This window comes from Hyla sarda, chromosome 6 (assembly GCF_029499605.1).
Source record: "Hyla sarda isolate aHylSar1 chromosome 6, aHylSar1.hap1, whole genome shotgun sequence".
In the NCBI taxonomy this organism is placed as follows: domain Eukaryota; kingdom Metazoa; phylum Chordata; class Amphibia; order Anura; family Hylidae; genus Hyla; species Hyla sarda.
The window spans coordinates 207,629,911-207,654,171 of NC_079194.1; positions in this window are offsets into that span (position 1 = coordinate 207,629,911).

Genomic DNA, 24,261 nt, shown 5'->3' on the forward strand with positions numbered 1-24,261 from the left:
GCACAGGTGATAACTCTAATTGGAACCACTGCGCCAATCAGCGGCGCAGTGGCCCTTTAAATCGCAGAGACCCGGCGCGCGCGCGCCCTAGGGAGCGGGGCCGCGCGCGCCGGGACAGAACAGACGGGGAGCGAGTCAGGTAGGAGAGCCGGGGTGCGCATCGCGAGCGGGCGCTACCCGCATCGCGAATCGCATCCCGGCTAGCAGCAGGATCGCAGCGCCCCGGGTCAGAGGACGTGACCGGGGCGCTGCAGCGGAGGAGGTGAAGCGAGCGCTCCGGGGAGGAGCGGGAACCCGGAGCGCTCGGCGTAACAGTACCCCCCCCCTTGGGTCTCCCCCTCTTCTTGGAGCCTGAGAACCTGAGGAGCAGACTTTTGTCAAGGATGTTGTCCTCAGGTTCCCAGGATCTCTCTTCAGGACCACAACCCTCCCAGTCTACTAAAAAAAAATTTTTTCCTCTGACCTTTTTGGCAGCCAAAATCTCCTTGACCGAGAAGACGTCCGAGGAGCCGGAAACAGGAGTGGGAGGAACAGATTTGGGAGAAAAACGGTTGAGGATGAGTGGTTTGAGAAGAGAGACGTGAAAGGCATTAGGGATACGAAGAGAAGGAGGAAGAAGAAGTTTATAAGAGACAGGATTAATTTGACACAGAATTTTGAAAGGACCAAGATAGCGTGGTCCCAACTTGTAGCTAGGGACACGGAAGCGGACATATTTAGCGGAGAGCCATACCTTGTCTCCAGGGGAAAAAACGGGGGGAGCTCTTCTTTTCTTATCCGCGAACCTCTTCATGCGTGAAGAAGCCTGTAAGAGAGAATTTTGGGTCTCTCTCCATATAATGGAAAGGTCACGAGAAATTTCATCCACAGCGGGCAGACCAGAGGGCAAGGGGGTAGGGAGGGGGGGAAGAGGGTGACGGCCGTACACCACGAAAAATGGGGATTTGGAGGAAGATTCAGAGACCCTGAAGTTATACGAGAATTCGGCCCATGGAAGGAGATCTGCCCAGTCATCCTGGCGGGAGGAAACAAAATGTCGCAAATAATCACCCAGGATCTGGTTAATTCTTTCTACTTGTCCATTGGACTGGGGATGATATGCAGAGGAAAAATGTAATTTAATCTTGAGTTGTTTACAGAGAGCTCTCCAGAATTTAGACACGAATTGGACCCCTCTATCCGAGACAATCTGCGTAGGCAACCCGTGAAGACGAAAAATGTGTACAAAAAATTGTTTAGCCAACTGAGGCGCAGAAGGAAGACCAGGAAGAGGAATGAAATGTGCCATTTTGGAGAATCGATCAACGACCACCCAAATAACGGTGTTGCCACGGGAAGGGGGTAAATCAGTAATAAAATCCATACCAATCAGAGACCAAGGCTGTTCGGGGACAGGCAGAGGATGAAGAAACCCAGCGGGCTTCTGGCGAGGAGTCTTATCCCGGGCACAGATAGTGCAGGCTCGCACAAAGTCCCCAACATCCGTCTCCAGAGTCGGCCACCAATAGAAGCGGGAGATGAGTTGCACAGATTTCTTGATGCCCGCATGACCTGCGAGATGGGAGGAGTGACCCCATTTGAGGATTCCGAGGCGTTGGCGTGGGGAAACAAAGGTCTTTCCTGGAGGAGTCTGTCTGATGGAGGCAGGAGAAGTGGAGATCAGGCAGTCGGGTGGAATGATGTGTTGCGGAGGGAGATCAACTTCTGAGGCATCCGAGGAACGAGAGAGAGCATCGGCTCTAATGTTCTTATCGGCAGGACGAAAGTGAATCTCAAAATTAAATCGGGCAAAGAACAGAGACCACCGGGCCTGGCGAGGATTCAGCCGTTGGGCAGACTGGAGGTAGGAGAGGTTCTTGTGGTCGGTGTAGATAATAACAGGAAATCTTGATCCCTCCAGCAGATGCCTCCATTCCTCAAGTGCTAATTTAATGGCTAGAAGCTCTCGATCCCCGATGGAGTAGTTCCTCTCCGCTGGAGAGAAGGTCCTAGAGAAAAAACCACAAGTGACAGCATGCCCGGAAGGATTTTTTTGTAGAAGAACGGCTCCAGCTCCTACTGAGGAGGCATCAACCTCCAATAGGAAGGGTTTGGAAGGGTCAGGTCTGGAGAGCACGGGAGCCGAAGAAAAGGCAGACTTGAGTTGTTTAAAGGAGTCTTCTGCTTGAGGAGGCCAGGACTTGGGATCAGCATTTTTCTTGGTTAAAGCCACGATAGGAGCCACAATGGTAGAAAAATGTGGAATAAATTGCCTGTAATAATTGGCGAACCCCAAAAAGCGTTGGATAGCACGGAGTCCGGAGGGGCGTGGCCAATTTAAGACGGCAGAGAGTTTGTCTGGATCCATCTGTAGTCCCTGGCCAGAGACCAAATATCCTAGAAAAGGAAGAGATTGGCATTCAAACAGACATTTCTCAATTTTGGCATAGAGTTGGTTGTCACGAAGTCTCTGAAGAACCATACGGACATGCCGGCGATGTTCCTCTAGATTGGCAGAAAAAATTAGGATATCGTCCAGATATACCACAACACAGGAGTATAATAGATCACGAAAAATTTCATTGACAAAGTCTTGGAAGACGGCAGGGGCATTGCACAGTCCAAAGGGCATGACCAGATACTCAAAGTGTCCATCTCTGGTGTTAAATGCCGTTTTCCACTCGTCCCCCTCTCTGATGCGGATGAGGTTATAGGCACCTCTTAAGTCCAATTTAGTGAAGATGTGGGCACCTTGGAGGCGATCAAAGAGTTCAGAGATGAGGGGTAAGGGGTAGCGGTTCTTAACCGTGATTTTATTAAGACCGCGGTAGTCAATGCAAGGACGTAGGGAGCCATCTTTTTTGGAGACAAAGAAAAATCCGGCTCCGGCAGGAGAGGAGGATTTACGGATAAAGCCCCTTTTTAGATTCTCCTGGACGTATTCGGACATGGCAAGAGTCTCTGGGGCAGAGAGAGGATAAATTCTGCCCCGGGGTGGAGTAGTACCCGGGAGGAGGTCGATAGGGCAATCATAAGGCCTGTGAGGAGGTAGAGTCTCAGCTTGTTTTTTGCAGAACACATCCGCGAAGTCCATATAGGCCTTGGGGAGACCGGTTACTGGAGGAACCACAGAGTTACGGCAAGGGTTACTGGGAACCGGTTTTAGACAGTTCTTAGAACAAGAGGACCCCCAACTCTTGATCTCCCCAGTGGACCAATCCAGGGTTGGGGAATGAAGTTGAAGCCAGGGAAGTCCAAGGAGAATCTCCGAGGTGCAATTGGGGAGGACCAAAAGTTCAATCCTCTCATGATGAGATCCGATGCTCATAAGAAGGGGCTCCGTGCGGAAACGTATGGTACAGTCCAATCTTTCATTATTTACACAATTGATGTAGAGGGGTCTGGCGAGACTGGTCACTGGGATGTTGAACCTGTTGACGAGAGAGGCCAAAATAAAATTTCCTGCAGAACCAGAGTCCAAGAAGGCCACTGTAGAGAAGGAGAAGGCAGAAGCAGACATCCGCACCGGCACAGTAAGACGTGGAGAAGCAGAGTAGACATCAAGGACTGTCTCACCTTTGTGCGGAGTCAGCGTACGTCTTTCCAGGCGGGGAGGACGGATAGGACAATCCCTCAGGAAGTGTTCGGTACTAGCACAGTACAGGCAGAGGTTCTCCATACGGCGTCGTGTCCTCTCTTGAGGTGTCAGGCGAGACCGGTCGACCTGCATAGCCTCCACGGCGGGAGGCACAGGAACAGATTGCAGGGGACCAGAGGAGAGAGGAGCCGAGGAGACGAAACGCCTCGTGCGAACAGAGTCCATATCTTGGCGGAGTTCCTGACGCCTTTCAGAAAAACGCATGTCAATGCGAGTGGCTAGGTGAATAAGTTCATGTAGATTAGCAGGAATTTCTCGTGCGGCCAGAACATCTTTAATGTTGCTGGATAGGCCTTTTTTGAAGGTCGCGCAGAGGGCCTCATTATTCCAGGACAATTCTGAAGCAAGTGTACGGAATTGTACGGCATACTCGCCAACGGAAGAATTACCCTGGACCAGGTTCAACAGGGCAGTCTCAGCAGAAGAGGCTCGGGCAGGTTCCTCAAAGACACTTCGGATTTCCGAGAAGAAGGAGTGTACTGAGGCAGTGACGGGGTCATTGCGGTCCCAGAGCGGTGTGGCCCATGACAGGGCTTTTCCGGACAGAAGACTGACTACGAAAGCCACCTTAGACCTTTCAGTGGGAAACAGGTCCGACATCATCTCCAGATGCAGGGAACATTGGGAAAGGAAGCCACGGCAAAACTTAGAGTCCCCATCAAACTTATCCGGCAAGGATAAGCGTATCCCAGGAGCGGCCACTCGCTGCGGAGGAGGTGCAGGAGCTGGCGGAGGAGATGACTGCTGAAGCTGTGGTAGCAACTGTTGTAGCATAACGGTCAGTTGAGACAGCTGTTGGCCTTGTTGCGCAATCTGTTGTGACTGCTGGGCGACCACCGTGGTGAGGTCAGCGACAACTGGCAGAGGAACTTCAGCGGGATCCATGGCCGGATCTACTGTCACGATGCCGGCTGGCAGGTAGTGGACCCTCTGTGCCAGAGAGGGATTGGCGTGGACCGTGCTAGTGGACCGGTTCTAAGCCACTACTGGTTTTCACCAGAGCCCGCCGCAAAGCGGGATGGTCTTGCTGCGGCGGTAGTGACCAGGTCGTATCCACTAGCAACGGCTCACCTCTCTGGCTGCTGAAGATAGGCGCGGTACAAGGGAGTAGGCAGAAGCAAGGTCGGACGTAGCAGAAGGTCGGGGCAGGCAGCAAGGATCGTAGTCAGGGGCAACGGCAGAAGGTCTGGAAACACTGGCAAGGGACACACAAGGAACGCTTTCACTGGCACTAAGGCAACAAGATCCGGCAAGGGAGTGCAAGGGAAGTGAGGTAATATAGGGAGTGCACAGGTGATAACTCTAATTGGAACCACTGCGCCAATCAGCGGCGCAGTGGCCCTTTAAATCGCAGAGACCCGGCGCGCGCGCGCCCTAGGGAGCGGGGCCGCGCGCGCCGGGACAGAACAGACGGGGAGCGAGTCAGGTAGGAGAGCCGGGGTGCGCATCGCGAGCGGGCGCTACCCGCATCGCGAATCGCATCCCGGCTAGCAGCAGGATCGCAGCGCCCCGGGTCAGAGGACGTGACCGGGGCGCTGCAGCGGAGGAGGTGAAGCGAGCGCTCCGGGGAGGAGCGGGAACCCGGAGCGCTCGGCGTAACACCAATGGCCTGAGAGCGTGGAGGAGGAAGCAGCGTGACCTGTCCAAGTTGCTGTAGTGGCTGTGCAGGAATCACATTCACCCAGTGGGCCATAAAGGACATGTTTTGTCCCTGACCGTAGTTACAGCTACACACGTCAGTGCTGCTGAGCACTTTGGTACACACTGACAGGCTCAAGGACTGGCCCACCTTCTGTTCCACAAAATTGTGCAGGGCTGGTACTGCCTTCTTCACAAAGAAATGACGGCTTGGGACTCTCCACTTCGGCTCCGCACAAGCCATCAGTTCTCTGAAAGGTGCAGAGTCCACCACTTGAAAAGGGAGGGACTGCGGTACCAGCAAGTTGGACAGGAGAACATTAAGCTTCTGCGCCGTTGGATGAGCACATATTGTTGTCTCTTGGACATGGTTTCGCCGATGGATTTCTGGCAGAATGACTGACTCGAAGTAGGAGGAGCAGGAGCATTTGGAGTGACAGAAAATGGGTATGACACACAGCTCCCTTAGGTTGAGGTGGTGGAGCTTTGGCTGGCTGAAACAGGGAGCGGCGTGCCACTGAGTGATGCAGCAGACTGGACCACCACATTGAAACCACAGTTCTCCCTGACCGCTTTATGGTGACGTGGTGCTAACATTGGGACCCTGACCACGCTTCACCTTCTGCCGACACGTCTTGTGCTCAACACTACCACAGAGTAGCTGATTTTCCCACCATCACTCTGCACTGATTGTCTGCCTCTGACACCAACTCCAGGAACCCCTGTTCTACTAACTCCCAGGAAGGTAGGCTACCACGAAGCAGGTGGTCTACCCCAGGCACGTTTGGCTCCAGACTTTCCATTTCTGCTACCATGCTGACTGCAAACCATGCTACCACCTTGCTGGCTCAGAAGCTGCCTCACGGGCATCCCCCAACCCTCTTCTCCTGATGATGATGAAGCCCCTTCTGCACCTGGCTCCCAAGTGTGATCGGCTTTATCATCATTGAGTTGTTTCTACACATCACTGATGTCCTCGTCAGGTTCCTCAACAGTGTCTGGTTCAAGAGCCTGAACTCTCGCAACATCACCTCCCACGCCACTCTCCTCATCACTTCTTGTCCGCCTAGCGGAGAAAGCGGCGAGTGTCTCCTCCATTTTTGTTGGCTGGGCAGTAGCTGCTGACTGTCCTCTAGCACATTGTCCTCACTAAATAGTGGAGCTGAACCCATAGCATAAGATACTTCTGTGGGGAAGGGAACAGCAAAGGACAGAGGCAACGGGAGGACAGGGACTACTCCTGGGTCATGCCGAATGAGGGTTGTGTCTGAGGAACCCACCGACTGTTGACTGGGGGTGTCAGATGCCACTTGTGATTAAGTGGATGACCGTGTTAACCAATCAATGAAAGCAGATGGGTTGCTGGTCGAAATACAACCGATAGCTGATACCAGGAGCTCAGGCCTCTCACTGCAACTCCTCCTGCCACTCGCCCCTAGTCTGCTGCAACCTCTGCCTGATGAATTTAGGCCTCTTCCACTCCTCTGTGCACATCCTAGAACTTCTCTGCCTGACATACTTAGTGCGTATAAGAGGGGAGTACATCCCACTACGTTTAAAACAGTATTTGTCTACAACACCAGCAGGTGTGTACTTTTTGATGGCTTTTCACAGTAACTAGGCCCTTGAGACTTTAATAGGAACAAAATGGTACACCACTTAGATGTAAGCATGTGGTATGCACTTATGAGGGGAGTACAATGCACTCCAGTATGCTTAAAACAGTTTTTGTCTATACCAGCAGGTGTGTACTTTTGGCTGGCCTTTTACTGTAACTAGGCCCTTGAGACTTTAATAGGAACAAAATGATACACCACTTAGATTGACACACAGGTTACACTTAATAGAGCACAATACGCTTTTAATGCTCTGCTCACCCTAACTGGCTGGCTACTATTAGCTTTTCAGTTAATGTACACTCTAGTGCTGCAGCACACAGTGTACTTCCTTCAGAATTGCACTTTCTCTCTCCATTTCTCTCCCTTCCCTATCAGTGCTTCGAGGCTGGTTTTGGGTTTGAGGTTAATCACTGCTGTAATACACCCACAATTGCACGTTCTCTCTTAATCTCTCTCCCTTCCCTATCAGTGCTTTTAGGCTGGATTTGGGCTTGAGGTGAATCGCTGCTGTAAAAAAGCTTTTCTATGCAACTCACAGCTCTCTTTCCTTCTCTTTGTGCAATAGAAAGCTGATCTTACTGGACGCAAGATGGCTGCTGATTATATAGGGCTGTGACATCACAGGGGTGACTGGCTGCTTATAGGCTGCATGCTGCATGTGATTCAGGGTAATCCCGCCAACCCTTGTTACTGCCTTCCCAGAATTCATTGCCCCATGTCCTCACATGTGGATCCTCAATTTTAGATGCCCTGGAGCCTGGTCGGCACTAAATGGAATTTAAATCAAAATTTTCCTGAAATTCGTAACGAATTCGGATTCATCAGATTCGATTCGCTCATCCCTACTGATGTCCATGATTATCAGCAAGTCCCAGCTGCTGATAGATTATCACTGCCTCCTGCGCTCACTTCATAGTCAGAATGGACTCCAGGACATAAATTTGCATCTTGGTTCGAGAAGTTCCATATCACCAGGATGTACATTTACATCCATTGTCAGGAAAGCCTTAACAATCAAAGTGAAAACCATGCCACGCACATGCCAGAGTCAATTTCTGCTATTGCCACATGTTACCAAAAGGAAAAAATATATATAATTGCAATTAAGAAGATAATCAGAATGGCTTCCAAATAGCTTAGTTCACATTGTCTTTTTAATTAATTAAATTGTATTATACACATATCCATTATCCACCTACAAACACCATAGAAATTAAAAAGTCCCGCTAAAATGATAACCACATAGCTGAATTATGAGGTTACTGTCTCATGTATTATATGGATGCAACATTTATAGTATGCAATTGTTATTTTGTGCCTTTAAAAATTTTAATAAAGCCGAAATCTTTTTATAAGTGGCTTCTAATTTGTATATTTAGAAAAAAGGACAATTAGCTATATAGAAATGTTGAAATTCCCTTTATGTCTGTGTAATTATATTCACATTACAAATCAATCAGGCCTGACCATTAGCGCTAGTATTACATCTCATAATCTCAGCTCCAGACTGCTTAATGAACTGATAGATATGCGCTGTCTTGTAGAAACTGACTCCAAGTTTTAATCAGAATCCATCAAAGTTTAGACAAATAAAATTAAATTTTATGAAGCTTTCTAAATGACAAGAATAGCTCATTAATCTAATGTGTAATAACATTTGTTAGTTGTAAATCCAAGATATTAAGATACTAGTATATATGGAATAGGGATTATTAGGTATATTGTAAGGGATTATGAGGATGATTTCCACTCTTAAAATATGTCTGCCATTCTTTCATACTTTTATAAAACAATGATAATACTTTTCTAATAAGAAGACTTTATGGAGAAGGAAATATTGACCTCTTCCCACCACAAAGTTTTTCCATTCTTTATCTCCATTCTTACCTTCTTAGAGCCATAAGTTTATATTTTTTTTCATTGTTTCAAGGACAAATTGCACTTTTTAATGACATCCTTAATTTTATCATATAATGTTTTTTTTTCTAAGTTCCTAATTTGCGAGAACTGAAATATTAACTTTTATCAACATAGGGGGAGATTTATCAAAACCTGTGCAGAGGAAAAGTTGCCCAGTTGCCCATAGCAACCAATCAGATCACTTCTTTCATTTTTCACAGGCCTTCATGAAAATGAAAGAAGCAAGCTGATTGGTTGCTATGGGCAACTGGGCAACTTTTCCTCAGCACAGGTTTTGATAAATCTCCCCCATAATGATTACATTATGATACCAAATGTTATACTGTTTGTTAATTTTTAATACTTTTAATAAATAAATAAATAAATAGATATATTGCTTCACACTACCATATTCAGATTTTTTTTTTATATTTATTTTTTTCTGTCTATAGAGCTTTGTCAGGGCTTGTTTTTTGCAGAGTGAGCTGTGCCATTTTGTGACAGCTGATGCTTTTTTAAAAGGTTCCCTTTGTCCTGCCATGAAGGGTACAACTTGAAACACGGTGTGAGGAATTTTCTAAGACTGGTGTTTCACACGCCAGACTTTAGTAAACCCCAATTGCCATCAGATTCAGCAGATACATGCGCTTCCTAACCCTTTATTACACACAAAACCCAAGGCCAAAACCTTCAATTTTTCAACTACAGACCCATGTGAGGGCTTGTTTTTTCTGCCACCAATTTACTTTGTAAAGTCATCAATCATTTCACAACAAAATCTATGGCGAAACCAGAAAAAAAACATTTATGGGGCGAAAATGGAAAAAAAAAAAAGCCATTTTGTAAATTTTGGAGGCTTCCCATTCTACGCAGTGCACTTTTCAGTAAAAATGACACCATATCCTTTTTCTGTAGGTCCATAAGGTTACAAGGATACAATATAATTTATATAGGTTTTATTTCATTTTACTACTTTAAAAAAAATTATAAATACATGTACCAAAATTAGTATGTTTAAAATTGTCATCTTCTGACCACTATAACTTTTTTTATTTTCCACATACAGGGATGTATGAGGGCTAATTTTTTGCGCCATGATCTGAAGTTTTTATTGGTACTATTTTTGTTTTGATGGGACTTTTTGATTGCTTTAAAAAAAAAATTTAGGGTATACAAAGTCTGCTGACATCATGACCCCAGTGCTCTCTGCTGACATCTCTGTCCATTTTAGGAACTGTCCAGAGCAGCATATGTTTGCTATGGGGATTTTCTCCTACTCTGGACAGTTCTTAAAATGGCAAAGATGTAAACAAATAGCACTGTGGTCATGATGTCAGCAGAGAACGCTGTGTTCCAAAAAGAAAACCATTTACTCTGTAGTATTCAGCAGCTAATAAGTACTGGGAGGATTAAGATTTTTTTAATAGAAGTAATTTACAAATCTGTTTAACTTTCTGGCACCAGTTGATTTAAAAAAAAAAAGTTTTTCACCGGCGTACCCCTTTAAGGATGCAGGGATTTTTTGGATTTTTGCACTCAAATTTTTTCCTCCTTGCCTTTTAATAACCCATAGGCTTGTTTTTTTGTGCCACCAATTGTACTTTTCAATAACATTACTCATTTTACCACAAAATCTAGTGAAAAAATAATATTTGAGGGGTGAAATAAAAAAAACCTGTAGATCCTGAATTTGGATGCTGAAATCCACTTTGATTGCTGCTTCAAAAGGGTTAATGCTGGACATCAGCCCGATCGGTGATATCTGGCATCATCCATGGGTCCTGGCTGCTGATAGCAGCCAGAACACACCGAGTGTGAAATGCACTCAGATCCTGTGCGCACTTCATTCAGAGGGCGCAGGGCATACATTTAAGCCCTGCTTCCTTAAGAGGTTTATGCATATCCCTCTGGAGTTGCCACCAGAAAACTTGCACTTAGAAAAGCATGCTAGCTCCAAGCTAGCGTACATTTCCATTATAGTGCATGTCAGTTACTAGCATGAACTGTAGTAAATCCGAACCTTGGGGGCCCTGCCCTTTTACACTAAGCCCTGCCCACATATTCAAAGTGGCATGGGCACCATAAACAAAGCAGAAGGTAAAAAAAAATGCCCAAAACCCCTTTGAGCAAACAATTGTGACTTTTTTTTTACATCGCAAGCTTACGTAACTTGTTTGATATGCTAAGAAGACACTGACATAATGAAACAAGTTTTTAGATTAGGACCTGGAGACGACACTGCAGCTCTATGAGATATCAGATTGGACTAAGCACTAAACTTTGAAGAAAAAAAGCCTTAAACACCTACAACACATGTGCATCCTGGATCAATTTGGATTTTTTATTTTAAATAAAAATCCCAGAGCATCCTTTCTTTGATGTATTGTCCCTCTATTACTCCATCTGAAACTGTATGTAATAATAAACGGAAAAAAACAGACATTGATATTCCCTTTGTCTCCATATGTTATATCCTTACAATACTGGACATTGTCAGTATTTGTTTATTAGAGAGCATAATGTCAAGAAATGAAACAAAAAAAAAAAACTGTTAAAGGGGTACTCCAGAGGAAAACTTTTTTTTTTGCATTTCAACTGGCTCAGGAAAGTTAAACAGATTTGTAAATTACTTCTATGAAAAAAATCTTAATCCTTCCAGTACTTATCAGCTGCTGTATACTACAGAGGATGTTATATGGTTCTTTTCTGTCTGACTACAGTGCTCTCTGCTGACACCTCTGTCTGTGTCTAGAACTGTCCAGAGTAGGAACAATCTTCTGCTCTGGAAAGTTCCTGACATGGACAGAGGTGTCAGCAGAGAGCACTGTGGTCAGATAGAAAATAACTATACAACCTCCTCTGTAGAATACAACATCTGATAAGTACTGGAAGGATTAAGATTTAATAGAAGTAATTTACAAATCTGTTTAACTTTCTGGCACCAGTTGATTTGAAAAAATTTTTTTTTTCCATCAGAGTACTCTTTTAAATAAATTCTTTACCTTTCTGTTACATTGAGCTATGACTTTAGAGATCAGTTCAGAAATATAAAATTAAATGTCAAAACTTATACTAGGATAGAATTGACTAGTATAGTTTCAGTAGAAGAAAAGAAAGTGATATCTCTTTATAGGCTTGCAGACTAGTGGTAGGTCCTAAAAAATGTATGAGAACAAGAATACATGATGCATTCTGGAACTTCTCAGTAAGAAAATCTTGCTAAAACCAGCTGTGACATATAGTAAGTAGTTTACCATTGATCCTTGTCATTTTTATTGCTCTTCTAAGGCTGATATTTGTAGAAAATAAAGTTCTAAAATGACAAATGTTGTATTTAACCCCTTAAGGATCAGGCCCATTTTGGCCTTAAGGACCAGACCAATTTTATTTTTGCATTTTTGTTTTTTCCTCCAGGCCTTCTAAAAATCATAACTCTCTTATATTTCCATCCACAGACCCATATGGGGCTTGTTTTTTGTGTCACCAATCGTACTTTGTAATTACATCACTTATATTACCATATAATGTGCGGTGCAATCAAACAAATATTATGTGGGAAAATTGAAAAGAAAAAAGCAATTTAGCAAATTTTGGAAGGTTTTGTTTTCACGCTGTACACTTTCTGGTAAAAATGACTTGTTTTCTTTATTCTGTGGGTCAATACCATTAAAATGATACCCATGGTATATGCTTTTCTATAATTGTACCGCTTAAAAACAAATCTCAAACCATTTTAACAAAATTAATATGTTTGAAATTGCCTATTTTGACCACCTATAACTTTCAAATTTTTCTGTATATGGGGCGATATGAGGGCTAATTTTTTGCGCCATGATCTGTAGTTTTTTATCAGTATTACTTTTGCTTAGGTTTTATTTTTATAAAGTGCACCCCAATTTTATGAGCCAAATTTGTAAATCTATTGAAAAAAAACATAGTGAGGGAGACATTCAAAAACTACAGTAATTTTAATTACACTTTTTATCTCCTCACATTTTTAAATGTCTCATGAGCTGCTTTGAAAATATAAAAATGTGAGAGTTCATTTTCATGCCATTTTTTTTTTTTTGGCATCAAAATTGCAGAGTTCGGCGCCAAATTGTAAATCACTGAAAATTTTGGAGAAAGCATCTCACCTAATGTTCCATGATTACCAGTGCCCATACAAGCAATAACTGTATGTATAAAACATGTTCAGGGGTTAAATGTGAGTGCAGATGCAGTGACCATGAAATAAAAAAAACCATTTGCTTTTTAATTAACATTTTCCAGTTTATATAATATTTTTTCAATAATTAATTAAATAACACATTTTTCAAAAAAAGCTAAAGAAAAAAAAACAAAAACTAAAGAAAAAACTAAAATAAAAAAAAAGAAATTTTGTGATTAAACTAGCAAAAAGCTGGTGTGAAATTTTTTATGTAACATGGACTCTCACCCATTTGAAAATATATTGTAAAACAAGAAATTTACATAGTCACGCCCACATTTTCAAAACTGGCGTGACTAGTGTAAACCTTGGATCATTCTCATGTAAAACACTTTGAATATCTGATTGAAAATTTTGAAGTGAAACACAAAATTTTTGACATGAAGTGTTTTGAATATGAGCCCCATTGTGTAAACCGTGTACCGGGGTGGGCTCCCCAGGATACAGCAAAGTCACAAACAAGGAAAACAACTTCACCACCAACTTTTGTAAGAACCGAATTTTACTTAAACGTGGTATTGAACACAAACATAAATTCTGGAAACATACAATAAACTTACATACACCCAGCCTGAGGCTGAGACCCTTGTGCTGTACAGCGCGGTGCCCAATGAAGGAGAAAGAAGGGTTAATTTGCCTACTGACAGGCACATCTGGTCTGCCCCACCTTAACTGTTATTACCCTAAAAACACAAGTATAACTTTATAGGTGTGTGGTTTGGGCTAGCCTGCGGTTCAGCTCAACAGCTCACGATCTTACAAAGGTCCACCTTATTCCCGCTCCCCTAGCCAGAGTTGTAGCACGAGCCTAAGTATTCCTCCTGAACAAAACGCCAGCCTGGCTTGAATTTGTTGGGAGTTTATCAGCTCTCCAATTGTGAAACGTCACATTAAATTATGGAGTCCTTGCAATGAACAGTAGCAACACTTGTGGCCTGACACGAACAGAGACCCTAACTAACTATCTACAGGCTTGGTCTAGTCTCTAGGCGCCAACAGAGTAATGAGGTGTGTGCACGATCTTACTTACCGGGGTCTGCTCTGCATCCGTTGGTGACTCTGAACAGAGCAAATGCCTCTCCAACAAACGTGCGGTATCACAGTATGGCCCTCATTTACTATCACCAAACCGACAGCATTTGTCGGGTTTATGTAGTCGCACATTGTCTGCACCATGCCCCTCACTTATAATGCCCCCCTGTCATGTGCCACTCACTTATAATGCCCCCTTGTCATGTGCCCCTCACTTATAATGCCCTCCCTGTCTTGGGCCGCTAATATATAATGTGCTTTGACTTATAATGCCCTGTTATGTTCCCCTCACATATAATGCCCCCTGTCCTGCACCCTCAGGGGGCATTTTAAGTAAGGGACACATAAATGGAGGGCATTATAAGTCAGAGCACATTATTTGTTAGCGGCACATGACAGGGGGGCATTATAAATGAGGGGCACATGACAGGGGGGCATTATAAGTGAGGGGCACATGACAGGAGGGCATTATAAGTGAGGGGCACATGACAGGGGGGCATTATAAGTGAGAGGCACATGACAGGGGGGCATTATAAGTGAGGGGCACATAACGGGGCCCTGTCAGTCTGCCGGAAGTGGCCATTCCAATGTCCCCGCAGGAAGCCGCGGCCAACACATGGGATACATGGAGGGGGCATGTCGTCCGCCACTCCTTGCAGGGTTCTGCACACCCCCTTACAGCCGACTGCAGGGGCCCTGTTCGGGAGATTGTAGGGGGTCCTAGTGCTCGGATCCCCCACAATCTATAACTTATCCCCTGTCTCGGCATCTAAATAGGCTGTAAATAAATGCAAAATAGATGCTGGCGCAGTGGGATAGATATGATATAGATATATAGATATGAGATAGATAGATAGATATGAGATAGATAGATATGAGATAGAAAGATATGAGATAGATAGATATGAGATATATAGATAGATAGATAGATAGATAGATATGAGATAGATAGATATGATATAGATAGAAAGAGAGATAGATAGATGGATAGATAGATAGATATGAGATAGAAAGATAGATAGATATTAGATAGATAGATAATAGACAGATAGGTAGATATGAGACAGATAGATAGGAGATAGATGATAGATAGATAGATAGGAGATAGATAGATAGATAGGAGATAGATAGATAGATAGATAGATTGATAGATAGGAGATAGATGATAGATAGATAGATAGATAGATAGGAGATAGACAGATAGACAGATAGATAGGAGATAGATAGATAGATAGATAGGAGATAGATAGATAGATAGATAGATAGATAGATAGATAGATAGATAGGAGATAGATTGATATGAGATAGATAGATAGATAGGAGTTAGATTGATATGAGATAGATATGAGATAGATAGATAGATATGATATAGATAGATAGATAGATATGAGATAGATAGATTGATATGAGATAGATAGATAGATAGATAGATAGATAGATATGAGATAGATAGATAGATAGATAGATGATATATAGATATGAGATAGATAGATAGATAGATAGATAGATAGATATGAGATAGATAGATAGATAGATACATAGATATGAGAGATAGATAGGAGATAGAAAGACAGATAGATCAGTGTTCCCCAACCAGGGTGCCTCCAGCTGTTGTAAAACTACAACTCCCAGTATGCCCACAAAGCCAAATACATGCTGGGAGTTGTAGTTTTACTATAGTTAGAGGCCTCTGCTGGGAAACACTAATAAGAGTTCCCCTTTACCTGTCTCCCGATATATGGATATTGCGTGTCAATATGGATATTGCGTGCCAGCAATAAAAAATAGGGACTTTGTCCAGTCGCTTCCCCTCCAATTGGAAATCGTAGGAACAACCAGTTGCTTTTAAAACATGGTTATTTTTATTTTTGTGCAACATAAAAGTTTCGAGACCTAGGACGGACTCTTCATCACTGAAGTATGCTCCCACACCTGGATACAGTAGGATCCCCTCACAATTTATCAGCTCTCTCTAAGATGGCTGCTCCCCACCTTTAACTGGCTATTTTTTACTGGTCACTCTCCTCTCTAATGAATATGGAAAACATGCAGTCTGTTAGCTGTGTTAGGAAACAGCGGCATCTTGTGGCCAAACAGCAGAATGTCAGTCCAGGCATTTAACTTAATTTAAACAAACAGTGTTCAGAAAATGAGAGTTTACCTATCTCACATGCCACCCCCACCCCAGCCAGCAGCGGTGGTCTTGCATCCATGCAGTGGTATTTCTCGGTGGTGGCTCCATCGGTCGGACGTCCGGCTCTCCCAAACATGAGCATATGTAGGGAGTAACCGGTGGTACTGTGTACTCTATTGTTATAGGCCCAAATCAGTTCAGGCACACACTCAGGCCACCAAGCCTTTTGGCTGTCCTCAAGAGTCTGCAGAATCTGGAGCAAGGTGCGGTTGAACTGCTCACACACTCCGTTTAACTGGGGGTGATACGGGGTGGTGCGGGAATGTTCGAAGCCATACAGTTGGTACAGCTCATTTATTAGAGTACCCTGAAAACATGCCCTGAAAACTTGGTAATTGTCATGATTAGACAATATGAGTGTCCCGAGGCAGAGTACCCAATCTGTACATAATCGATCATAAGGAGCTCTTGGGGCGCTGAGGTCTGGATTGCCTGGACAGGAAACACTTAAGAATTGCCTCAGCCACCATGTCTGCCAGATCTGGACAGTATACCAGTCATTTAAGCCACTTGTATCTTTTCTCGCTTCCCAAATGGGCACTACTCTCAAGGGCTTCCAGGGCGGCCTCCGGTCCTAATAACATGGGGATGACAATCTGTTGCAGGTACTGTAGCTCTGACTGTAAGAATATGGTCCGACACAGGAGTCCCTGGGTAACAGTCATCTTATCCCACTGCCTCAACAACTTTTGGCCCTCTGAAGTCAGACGGGCCAGCTCCTCTGGCGAGACCAGATCTTGGTCCGGACCCATTCTTTCGCTTTCCATAGATCAGGGCAGCCATTCTGGACTCTCTCCCAATCAGCCAATGTCTTGCCCAGCACATGGGCATCCCAGACACCACCGCACTTGAATGTGCCATGTCCTGGTACATGGGTAACCGACCAAGATCAGGAGTTTCAGTGTCTTCTAGCCCCTCATCGACACTCTGATTAGACAACTCTACAGGGACTCAGGAGAGTACATCAGCGTTGCTGTTCTTCCTTCCTGACCGGAACTTGATGCAGTATTGGTACTTAGAAAGGCAAGCCAACCGCCTCTGCTCAAGTGCACCGAGCTTGGCATTCTCTAGATGTGCTAATGAGTTGTCCATCATCACGGCCACCTCTACACCTGTTAGGTACTTTACAAACTTTTTGGTCATGGCCCACACCAGTGCCAGTAGTTCCAATTTAAAGGAGCTATAGTTGTCAGGGTTGCACTCTGAATCCCTCAGAGACCAGCTGCCACAGGCAATGACTCTCTCACGTCCATCCTGGACTTGGGATAACACGACCCCCAGACCATGTAGACTTCCGTCAGTGTACTGCAGGAATGGGTTGTCGAACCGCACATAAGCCAGAATCGGAGCACTGGTCAGTACCTCCTTCACAGCTTCGAAGGTCTCTTGTTGCCGGGGTCCCCACTCAATGGGACAATTCTTTGCCCCCCCCACAGTGCCCCTTAATAACTCATTTAACAGGCCCACCAAATGAGCAAATTCGGGTATAAACCTCCTATAGTAGCTGGCCAGTCCCACGAATGCCTGCACCTCTGGTAGTGTACGCGACTGGGGCCACTTCTGGATTGCCGCCACCTTGCTGGGGGTCAACTTTACCCCCTCCTGGGTGATCAAATGTCCAAAATACTCTATCTGTTGTCTAAACAGTTGGCACTTCTTAGGCTTGATCTTGAGCCCATGGTCACGTACCTGTCCTAGAACCTGTGGCAACTTCTGGAGGTGATCTTCAAAGGAGGCCCCAAACACTACTATGTTGTCCAGGTATATCAATACTGACTCAAAGTTGAGATCCCCCAGACAGTGCTCCATCAACCGCTGGAATGTTCCCGGGGCATTGGACAGGCCAAATGTCGTCCGGTTGAGTCCCATAGGTAGGATGAAGGCCATCTTTGCTTTGTCTTTCTTGGCCACCGGTACCTGCCAATATCCACTGGCCAGGTCAAGAGTCAAGAAGAACTTCGCATGACTCAGGGCAGACAATGACTCCTCAATCCGCAGAAGGGGGTAGGCATCCCGGACGGTCTGGGCATTTTTCTTTCGCACCAAGAGTACTGGAGCAGCCCAAGGACTTTGACTCTCCTTGATCACCCGGTTTTCCAACATGCTGGCCACCATATCCTTCACCTCGTGGTACGCTTTAGGTGGGATTTGCCAGTAACATTCCCTGATCAGTGCAGCATTGCCGGTGGGGATTTTGTGTTCAATTGCGGAAGCACACCCGAAGTCCTCATCATGCCTCAAGAATGCCTCCTGAAATTCCCAAAGGGTGTCTTCCAGCAACTTCTGTTGTCCTGGAGTCATGGTCTTGCAGGCCACCCCCACTCGAGCTATAATCACTCGACCATTCCACTCCGCTGTCAGGTTCTCTCTTTGATAGATACAGCATAGGTCCTGGCTAATCTCCCATCTGGCTGTAACGTGAAGCTCCTTCGTCGACGGATACCCCCTTAGTAAACATAAACTTTGGCCAGCAGAGTATTCCCAGGAATGGTTAACTCATTGTCTTCAACATTGAAGCAGCGTACAGGTACACATCCACTTCACAATTGCGACAGCCCCGGGTACCAATGGGCAAGTCTGTGTTCCCTCTTGGTAAGCGGGCTCGATCAGGACCTCCAGTCCATTCAGTTGATGTCTAGCCCCCACTGGTAGCATGAATATTTGTTCTTGTCGATATGGGATCTTCACCGGATTCCTCTGCGGCACCCTCACGTGTCCAATGGGCCGACAGGACATGTTGCTCTTTTGCAGACTACAGCTCCTCAGCATTTGCTGTAGAACCTTTTGAGTCGGCCGGTGTGTGGTGCCCCGTTGCCAATACTTCAGCCCTTCTTTGGCAGTTGATGGTCTAGGTCTTTCGGCACATTCATACCTAGCGTCACGTCCATCCCTCTCTGGGACCAATGGTCCACCAGGATGACCCCCTTCTTGCCGATGTCTTGCCCAAACAGTCTAGTATCGTAGCAGCCAGTCCACCTCCCGGAAGGCTCCCATGGCCTCTGGGTCTCGCTGCTGTTTTTAATTTAACATCTCCTGTACGGCATTAGAATACTGCATCAGGGTCTCGCCCTCTCGCTGTGGTCGGTTGGAAAAGTGGCCTCGCAACTGCACTACTTTAGTACGCCCCCCCCTCCAGAAGGGAGAATATTTTCTCTAGGGTGTCTCTCTTGGATTTGGGCCTTACCTTCACTGTCTGTCTGACGTCACCCTCTAGAGCACTTCACACCCTTTCAGTCCAGTCCTGCAACATTATGATTTTACCATTACATTTTGGCAGATGACGCAACAGCACCCCCACGGGGATATACCCTACTGGGACGGGCATGGCAGGGGCAAGCTGTAGCAGCAGTGTTGGTGTAAATTTGCTTTGTACTGGCGCACCCTGAGTTTGGTCCTGGACCAGTGCCATTGACGCCGGGGAAGGGTCTCCCGCCGTGTTCCTGTCCATAACGGTCACTGTATCCTGCCAACTACGCCAAAATGTAAACTGTGTATCGGGGTGGGCTCCCCAGGATACCGCAAAGTCACGAACAAGGAAAACTTCACCACCATCTTTTGTCAGAACCGATTCTTACTTAAACTTGGTAATGAACCCAAACATAAATTTTGGAAACATACAATAAACTTACATACACCCAGCCTAAGGCTGAGACCCTTGTGCTGCACAGTGCGGTGCCCAATGAAGGAGAAAGGAGTGTTAATTTGCCTATTGGCAGGCACAACTAGTCTGCCACACCTTAACTGTTATTACCCTAAAAACACAATAATAACTGTGTGTGTGTGTGTGTGTGTGTGTGGTTTGGGCTAGCCTGCGGTTCAGCTCAACAGCTTACAATCTTACAAAGGTCCACCTTATTCCCCTCCCCTAACCGGAGATGTAGCACGTGCCTAAGTATTCCTCCTGAACAAAACGCCAGCCTGGCTTGAATTTGTGGGGAGTTTATCAGCACTCCAATTGTGAAATGTCACTTTAAATTATGGAGTCCTTGCAATGAACAGTAGCAACACTTGTGGCCTGACATGAACAGAGACCCTAACTAACTATCTACAGGCCTGGTCTAGTCTCTAGGTGCCAAAAAAGTAATGAGGTGCATGCACAATCTTACTTACCGGGGTCTGCTCTGCATCCGCTGGTGACTCTGAACAGAGCAAATGCCTCTCGAACAATCATGCGGTACCACAGTCTATGTTGTTTTACTCCTCAGCTCTCATCCATGTTCCTGGAAGAAATGCTCATTCCTCAGAATCAGGGTCTCGGACTCAAGCAGCTTCACTTAGTTCTGGTCACTGAAGTATGCTCCCACACGTGGATACAGTAGGAGCCTCTCACAATTTCTCAGTCTCAGCTCTCTCTAAGATGGCTGCTTCCCACCTTTTACTGTCTTTTTTTTTTTACTGTGGTCACTCTGCCCTCTCATGAATATGGAAAACATGCAGTCTGTTAGCTGTGTTAGGAAACAGCGGCATCTTGTGGCCAAACAGCAGAATGTCAGTCCAGATATTTAAATGGTAAGGCCTGCAATTGTGGGAGGAGCGGGATGACCGTAAGAACCCACGGCGTTCTCCCTCTCATGACGCCGTGGGTTCTTCGTCACGTCAGCTGACTCTGCATCAGCTGACCAGAAGTGGTCAGACGTCCCGTTTTCGATTGGAACTTCGCGTGGTGAGTAGCCGGGGACACTGGGGGATGTGCCGACAGGCTGCCTGGTCGCGCAGCGACATGTGGACAGCCCGGCTTCCCCCCAGTTATCCCCCGGCATTACTTTTACTATTATAGCATGCAGGGTGCGGGCACGGATAGTGGTGGCAGGGGTTACCTACCCGCCTCCATGCCCTTCCGTGCCTGCGCAGTGTTCCTCCCCCACGGCATCTCCACACTACATTCACTTGTCGCAGCGCTACACAGTCAGCGCCAAGGAAAAAAACGATTTCTGCCCAGGACGTGGGGGTTGATTCCCGAGCTATCTGGGGTGTCTGTAGGGGTTACGCAGCAAGTGCAGGGCAACAGGACTGCGTGACTCCTTTAGACCGCTGTAGGTACCTTGTACTTGCTGGGGAGTTAACCTTCTAGGTCCCACATCAACACTGTTGGATTGGGCCACCTCATATCTGACCACTGTCACTTAAAAATTCCTACTACCCTAATTTCATTTTCCATCCATTTCAAACATAAAGGTAAATTAGCAATATCAAACAGTCACCGGCAGCTTATCCCGCGTCTCATGTGCAAGCAGCAAGTAATCTGCACTTGCGAGTACTCTACACTTTGCTCAACTCACGGTCCATTTTTTCTTAGTTCATAACTAGCACTTTCGTAATCAGACAGTATTTAGCCATCCTGTTTCGCACGGTGCTACATCCATCCGCATATCGCATACCTACGTATTCAGTTCCATGCGCCGCATCATATTCACCAATCCATAGATGTTTCACCTGTCATGTACCATACGTTAGTCATATGCTGATAGATGCATGTTCAAGTATATCTAGATTGATATTCATGAGTCTCTGTTTCACTAGGTTCATTGCATACATCACAACGCAGCAAACCAAGCTCTTCAGCTAGTTCGGTAGGTTAGATTCATGTCACATCCATATTTAACTTTGGCAGTTGTTCATTGGTTGGTCATGTGTTTGCAGGTTCAAGTTATTGCCAGCCTCTTTTCTGGACCTCGGGGTCTTCTGACACTGCATTTGCTCATCCTCTATTTCTCCATATAGGTAAGCGCAGTGTGTTCTCGGGACTGAATCTATAGCTTACCTTCCGGGTTGTATAGCAGTTTTGTATAAGCTCACTGTAAGCGGGCGGTAGCCTTCTAGTCACTTCCCTCATATGTGAATTTTGTTACCAGGTGGTGTTGTGGTACACTTGGTAGTTTCCTGAATATAGTTCTACGCGGATTTTCATTTCCGGCTGGGCAAGCATTTCTGGTTATTTCATCAGGGCAATCGTGATATTTTGATTCAGGTACGTAGTCAGCCTGATAACCAAGAGGTTGGGTTGGCAGTGTATACAATATGCTATAACTAAGTTTTGTTGCAGTGGTTGGATCCCGTCTAAATTCTGCTGCTTTAGCCGGTCCATAAGCCATCCTCACCTATTGTCAGCGTCGTTCACTAGGTAGGTATTTAGGTTTCTTCTCTAGTCTCCCTGAAGCACTACTAACTCTGTCTCTTCTATCTAGTTCCGTGGCCATTTACGTCGGCTGTATCCTTTCTAAGACTCCATTGTTACGCCGAGCGCTCCGGGTCCCCGCTCCTCCCCGGAGCGCTCGCTACACTCTCCTCACCGCAGCGCCCCGGTCGGTTCCACGGACCCGGGGCGCTGCGATACTGCCTCCGGCCGGGGTGCGATTCGCGATGCGGGTAGCGCCCGCTCGCGATGCGCACCCCGGCTCCCGTACCTGACTCGCTCTCCGTCAGTTCTGTCCCGGCGCGCGCGGCCCCGCTCCCTAGGGCGCGCGCGCGCCGGGTCTTTGCGATTTAAAGGGCCACTGCGCCGCTGATTGGCGCAGTGGTTCCAATTAGTGTTTACACCTGTGCACTTCCCTATATCACCTCACTTCCCCTTCACTCCCTCGCAGGATCTTGTTGCCTTAGTGCCAGTGAAAGCGTTCCTTGTGTGTTCCTTGCCTGTGTTTCCAGACCTTCTGCCGTTGCCCCTGACTACGATCCTTGCTGCCTGCCCCGACCTTCTGCTACGTCCGACCTTGCTTTTGCCTACTCCCTTGTACCGCGCCTATCTTCAGCAGCCAGAGAGGTGAGCCGTTGCTAGTGGATACGACCTGGTCACTACCGCCGCAGCAAGACCATCCCGCTTTGCGGCGGGCTCTGGTGAAAACCAGTAGTGGCTTAGAACCGGTCCACTAGCACGGTCCACGCCAATCCCTCTCTGGCACAGAGGATCCACTACCTGCCAGCCGGCATCGTGACAGTAGATCCGGCCATGGATCCCGCTGAAGTTCCTCTGCCAGTTGTCGCTGACCTCACCACGGTGGTCGCCCAGCAGTCACAACAGATAGCGCAACAAGGCCAACAGCTGTCTCAACTGACCGTTATGCTACAACAGTTACTACCACAGCTTCAGCAATCATCTCCTCCGCCAGCTCCTGCACCTCCTCCGCAGCGAGTGGCCGCTCCTGGGATACGCTTATCCTTGCCGGATAAATTTGATGGGGACTCTAAGTTTTGCCGTGGCTTTCTTTCCCAATGTTCCCTGCATCTGGAGATGATGTCGGACCTGTTTCCCACTGAAAGGTCTAAGGTGGCTTTCGTAGTCAGCCTTCTGTCCGGAAAAGCCCTGTCATGGGCCACACCGCTCTGGGACCGCAATGACCCCGTCACTGCCTCTGTACACTCCTTCTTCTCGGAAATCCGAAGTGTCTTTGAGGAACCTGCCCGAGCCTCTTCTGCTGAGACTGCCCTGTTGAACCTGGTCCAGGGTAATTCTTCCGTTGGCGAGTATGCCGTACAATTCCGTACTCTTGCTTCAGAATTGTCCTGGAATAATGAGGCCCTCTGCGCGACCTTCAAAAAAGGCCTATCCAGCAACATTAAAGATGTTCTGGCCGCACGAGAAATTCCTGCTAATCTACATGAACTTATTCACCTAGCCACTCGCATTGACATGCGTTTTTCCGAAAGGCGTCAGGAACTCCGCCAAGATATGGACTCTGTTCGCACGAGGCGTTTCTCCTCCTCGGCTCCTCTCTCCTCTGGTCCCCTGCAATCTGTTCCTGTGCCTCCCGCCGTGGAGGCTATGCAGGTCGACCGGTCTCGCCTGACACCTCAAGAGAGGACACGACGCCGTATGGAGAACCTCTGCCTGTACTGTGCTAGTACCGAACACTTCCTGAGAGATTGTCCTATCCGTCCTCCCCGCCTGGAAAGACGTACGCTGACTCCGCACAAAGGTGAGACAGTCCTTGATGTCTACTCTGCTTCTCCACGTCTTACTGTGCCTGTGCGGATTTCTGCCTCTGCCTTCTCCTTCTCTACAGTGGCCTTCTTGGACTCTGGATCTGCAGGAAAT